Source organism: Chelon labrosus (genome assembly GCF_963514085.1).
Source record: "Chelon labrosus genome assembly, chromosome: 3".
NCBI lineage: Eukaryota > Metazoa > Chordata > Actinopteri > Mugiliformes > Mugilidae > Chelon > Chelon labrosus.
The window spans coordinates 26,729,156-26,735,639 of NC_140339.1; positions in this window are offsets into that span (position 1 = coordinate 26,729,156).

The window sequence follows — 6,484 nt, forward strand, 5'->3', positions numbered from 1 at the left end:
ATCTGCAGTAATAGAGTAAAGTGATACAGGCTATAGATGGTAATATTTCAAGCGTTGAAGACAAACACAACTTTGTGTTCGTGTGTTCCAGCAGATGGAAATCACATTTATTCAAAATGGCACATATGCATCCAGCCGAGCACATCCAGACAGTACACACCTACAAAACAATGGCTTCTACATATTTTCCATGCCTGACAATTCAATATATTTCCAAAATTGAGCCAAACTTTCTCCAGTTTACTTTATCTGTATTTGGAGCAACACCTTTGTGCTTACTCTGCACGATTCACAGCAGTGGGCTCAATATGTCCCTCAGGCTCCGCTTTATAACAGCAAACACAAAGAGCAGTGCTTTTCCAAGCACACTCCCTTCGCATGAACCTAATGGGAGACCGCCGGACAAAGAATCAATAGTTAAATCAGGGTCGTCTCCACATGTGCACTGATAACATTACAGATGATCAGTCAATAGAAAATTTTATCGATCCTTCTGAAGCTCTCTTGCTGAGAATAGTCAACATGGGAGACAAAGGCTATTCATATGCAACACCTGGTTAAGAACACGTGTCGAAATCAAGACAACTGTGCAACAGTCCGTATTTCTCAGTAATAGAATAGAAGAGTATATCTTTTATTGTCACCGCAGAATACAGGTTGTACAGTGCAACAGTGCAGTGTTTGCAGCTTTGCAAGACACTCAAAGTATTCAAAAGATAACAAATAAAAAGTAGTAAAAAGAAAAAAATATCTAAATATAAATATGACTGCAATATCATTCAATGTACAGGATTGTGAAAATTGTCATCCTGTATAAATATGGGTTACTTTTCTTTCTTTTTCTTACTACTTTAGTACAGTACTACTTTAACAAGTCTTTAATTGAAACATATGAGCTGCTTTCTCTTTTAAGTGTACATAGCTTTTATATAAAAAGTCATTAGTATGTATTCGTAGGTCAGGTTTCTCTGAAGCCAGTATTTAGTGAAGTACTCTTAAGCTGTAAAGCTCTTAAAGAGGTAGATATCACTTGTACACAAACCTTTAAGCATCTCTCCAAAATAAAAAGAAATGCCCCACCCTCTCCAAAGAAGAAGAAGAGGAAAGAATACCGAGTAAGGACACCGAAACGTGTGCACATGCTGCAGCTGTGGTCCACGGCCAAATGATTTAAACAGACGATCCAGTCAAAGCAACCAGAAGGTATTCAAGCCTTCAAGCATTCAGATCAACCAACAGCAGCCCGGCTGTGACAAGTGAGAATAAAGTGTTACACTTGCTGTTTCCAAAGCGACGTTAAAAATGTACCAAAACAAGGTGAAGACATCCTATTTTATGTATCATGAATGACACAAAGACATCCAAATCCGGATTAACACACCAACAAACAGATTACACCATCAGAGCATTAATTATCACATTATTATTAGCTCTGCTGCATTTTAACAACTCAATAACTTTTTTTGTCCTGTCATCATTTTTGTCACCATCCCCGCTCTGTTGTGCCCTCCGGTTCCGATCAACAACTGCCCTCAGAGGGAAGCTTTCCCCTATTTTCCTTCACCATAATTACATTTTCCGTCACCAGTAATTATACCGGTTAATTAGCTCAGTACAACCTGGCACAAACATCTCCTCTGAAACACAGATAGGAGCGCACACACATGCAGCTTGTTGTTCCTCGAGTAGCTAAGGCAAGATTGTAGTACTGGGCTCCAAACAACAGAACTAGTATGAAGGTTAGCGACACCTGATGAAATATAGCAACACGTTCCTCTAATAAAAGATTTTTTTTTTTTTTAAATCATCATTTAAGACAGCACATAAAAGCTTGACTTAAAAGTACCTTCATTCTTGTTAACATCTAGGAAACCATGTACTGACTGTATCTCTTACCTGGGGTCCTTAGTTCTCCTGAGCTGATATACAATAGCGCCCTGATCTGTTGTAACAACGGCCCCCATCCTCCCTCTTTGCCCTCCCTCATGTTCCTCCTCCCTCCTCCCATCCCCCACCAGCTGCTACACAGCATGCACCCCTGACTCCACCCTCCCTCTTCCTTCACATTATTTCCCCGCACCATGTTGTGTGAGCTCAGCCACGCCTCATCCATATCTCCGGAGCCAAGGGTAAGGACTGGTAACTATTGGTAACTGCATCCCCTGGGGACCGATACCCTCTGACCTCGTCTCCGTGAGCTTCCTGAATGCAGAAGTCTTCTTTGTTTGGGGTAGCAGTGCCTGACTGTTGCTGCATTTTTTTTTTTTTGTTTCACATCACTTTCGTTCCTTTTTTACATTGTTCCCACGTGCAATACAATTGCCATGTAATTTTGAAAATCCTGCAAGTCCCTAGCCAGGTGGCTTTTCCCAAATCTGCTTTGTCCTGCATGTATTTGAGATTTCACTGTGTTTATTCAATTTGCATGCATTTGTACATGGATGGTAATGCTAGCATAACAAGACACACAGGGGATCTGTCCACCTGTTTAATACCATTAGGACAGACTTAGAATGAATTATGGAACGTACTACATCTATGCTTATTCACGGATGACAGACCTTAGTATTGCATTTTTAAGATCTTTGTCTTTTGGAGGTTTAACGAACAATCCCTACAAACCTGTCCTGTAATTATTTAGTGATTTCTGACAAAGGTCCCTTTACCCCCGCCTCTCGCCCGATGACAGCTGGGATAGGCTCCAGCAGACCCCCACGACCCTTAACAGGAATAAGTGGGTACAGAAGATGAAGAAGATGAAGGTCCCTTTACACACAGTGAACCCATTAAGCATCGAGAATGGTCTTGCGTATGAGCCTCACAACATTTGTCATGACAAATCAATACACATAGTGAGAAGTGATGCCTACAGGTAGCAGATGAGAAGAACATTTGCTCAATGGCACCTAATAAACTTTCAGGCCAAAGGAAAATTTAAACAACTGAACAGTTTGAGCATCTTTCAGTTTGATATTGCTGCCCTTGTTATAAGCACTTTAAATTTTCATTTCACCGTCCAGACATTGACCAGATCTAACCCTCGGTCCCAGCAGTTGACAGGCAGGTGACATGAGGCCATGCACGGCCAGACAGGTAGCCTTTCACAGCCGCTGATGCTGAATTGCTGATGGAGGCCGTCAGTGAGGGGGGACCTGCCTCCCTGCATTTAATATGGTTTCTCCACATTTTTCCCTTCAACATTTCCTATTCTTCTTTGACAAGCTTAACACCACACATGAGACAAAGCTGGAAAGCTTTACACTGCCAGCTGCAATTATTTTTCAGACACATTGTCTCATTTGTTCCGAGATTAACAGGACATAAGTGGCATGAAAATCACTAGCTAGTTAATTTTGTCTGTAATTAAACGGATATTTTTGGATATATTTTAAATTCAGGCTGCTGACTGGTGATGTTCTGCAGTCACAGAATGTATGGAAATACCTGCTGTCTTTGTAGTTTTGTACTTTTAAGAGGCAATGGTAGCCGATGTTAGGTGTGCAGGTACCGACTGACCTGTGACCTGTGACCTGTGTTTGGATCAAAACATTGTACATGAACACACCACAATGTGGAGCTGGTACATACATTCTGTACTTGGTTGAAAATTGTTCTTTATACCAGCAGGTGGCACTAGTCTATATTTGTCATTCAAAAGGGGAAACCATAGACTGTATATAAATATGGACACTGTGTCCCCATTTCCTTGCATTGGCCAAACTGACACTATTTTCATTCCGCGTCATCTTCCGTGTTTGCAGTCAGAGTCTGCGCAGTACGGTCTGAGAGTGGTCACTCACATTTCTGTTCAGTTAATACTGCGCTCTGCTCTACCTCCACTACTTACAAAGAAATGCTGCATTATGCACTGTACTTATTTATTCTTTTCCAACTCTCACGGTCTTATGGGACCGCTACGGTCAATTCGTAGCCATCATGATGTCACATCCTGTTTCTATAGCGTCAAATAACTAACTAACATGAAACTTATCAGAAAAGTGGACACTTGAGTACACATCAGCATTATATTAACTACCTAAAATGATAGAAACTTACGACGGAGTATTGGGGCCACATTGAGGGAAAAAATAAATCACAAACTTCGAGAATAAAGTCGTAATTTATGAGAATAAAGTCGTAATTTATGAAAATAAAGTCGTAATTTATGAGAATAAAGTCGTAATTTACGAGAATAAAGTTAGTGATTTTTTTTTTCCTCAATGTGGCCCTAATACTCCGTCATAGAAACTATCCTTGAAAAAATGCATTTAATTTGTACTTCAGTGTTTGGTCCAGGAGGGGGTGGAGCTTATGACCTACACTGCAGTCAGCCACCAGGGGGAGCGCTACTTGATTTGGAAAACGGGAAGAGCTACCGTTAGCTGGGAGGCCTGAAAACTGCCTTGCCTCTCGTGAATCATGCTGATCAGTCTGTCTGCATGTTATTCATTCTAGACCATCATTTGTGTATTCCAGTGCTGAGGTGAGATTAAGGTGTAGAATGAAAAGAACCTTCTGTGAGGCCTTTGAACTTATTTTTTGTTTACTTTTTGTCACATTCTCTTCTTGTTCAATTGATTGTGCCACTGATTCAACATGCTAAATTGGCTGACAATTCACAGATAGATGTCTGACTAGTGCCGGTGGTGTGGGTTAAAATTAGGGCCCCAGACTGGTGTCTGGCACTGAGCAAAGGCCAACCATCGGCTTGCTGTGTCATGGCATTTAGGAAATGTGAAGGAACACAGTCCACTTTTGTTTCCGCTTTTGGCTGTGCCCTTCATCTAATTTACCTGAAACTTGGATCTTGTCATATCTCAGATAACATTTCTGACACACACTGTCTGATTAACTCTGATTGCATCAAATTCTAAATTGCTTCTGGGGCTGTTTTATATTCTTCAGCCTCCTGGTTTTATCTGAGCTGTTGGCAAGCTGAATGAAATTGTTTCTTAAAGGTAGTTAGAGCTGGCATGTTTTTATGCATCCCAACTACAATTCATCTAAAATGCACATGATTGTATGCGCAATTTTGAAAGACAGAGTGTATACGAATGAGTTTCTCTGACACGAGATATTTCCCTGTCTTATGCCTAACGTACGCGTCGATATGCTCCAACCCCATGAGAACCTGAATAAAATAGAGTGGCTAAAGAAAACAACTCAGTGGCTGGTACAAAAAGAAATCAAAATCCAACTGGCTCCATCTGTGTACACCCTATATCCACCTGCACACTCACACACACTGGCACACACGCGCTAAAATGTATGCACTGATTCAAACTGCTACCTTGATCACGAAAAGAGGTTTGACTGACACACACACACACACACACACACACACACACACATACACACTGGCCGCACTAACGGCAGCACACCAGACCTGCCTGCAGTATCCCATTTGTCTGTCTTGAGTTGCAGCTGGGGACCACTTGTGAAGGGCTGTCTCCACAGACAAATCCATTCATGCATTTCACAAAACACTACAGTACGGTAAAGCTTTAAATCACCCTCAGACACGCCTCTTATCTGGCATGTCTTAAAGGTGTGCATGCGCATGTGCGCTTGTGTGGTTGACAATAATGTGCGTTTATGCCTAAAAGCAGGGCTGAGGAACAGACAGAGGGCAAGAGAAGCAGTCCGAAAGCAGCAGATGGCTTGGTCAGAGTGTCGGCTTTGGGAATACTAATTTCTCTCTGCCATTGAATTCTAAGTCATGACTTCGGATCACACCAGCAAATTAGACAGTCAGGCTTCAACGGGGAAGAGGCAAGACAGGAGAGATAGAAGTGGGAAAGAGGCATAGAAACTGAAGATTATCTACCAAACTGTGACATAGCTTTTCATATCTTCTTTAAATGCAAATTGACAGGAAGAAATGTTTGCACTCATGCCATTAGGATACGACTGATAAGGCTGGGAGAGTGATCAAAATCCTTTAACTGTCTCAGGCAGGTCACCAGCATTCAGGTAAAACATGAACAAATTCACCATTTTAGTAAAACAGTGGTTCTTCAGTTTCTTCTTTGAGGAGTAAAAAATATTAAACTTTGCCTCAAATGATTCATTTGGGTCATATTTTAATTATAAAACTGAGGTAATGAATAATTTAGATAGCGACTCAGACCCTGGCTGAAAAGACAAAATGCATGGTTAGATCAACATTTATTGAACTAAACATTAATTTTACCCAACTGCGGAAGTGAGTGTGCATACAGTCCATTGCAAATTGTTTTCTTCTTCTTTCTTCTTTCTTGTTTTCTGTCTTTTTTTCTTACACATTTAATATCACATGTAAATATCAGAAAATATGTTTAAACATTGTTTCTTTACGGATGTTATGTAATTTAATTGTTGAAAGTGATTAGCAAACTCTTTATTCAGGCCCAATCCATTAGAAAATTCTTGATCCAAAGTTCCAAGTTTTTTGTTGAAACAAACTGCTGCTTTGATCATTTTAGTCACTAATTGGAAATTCATT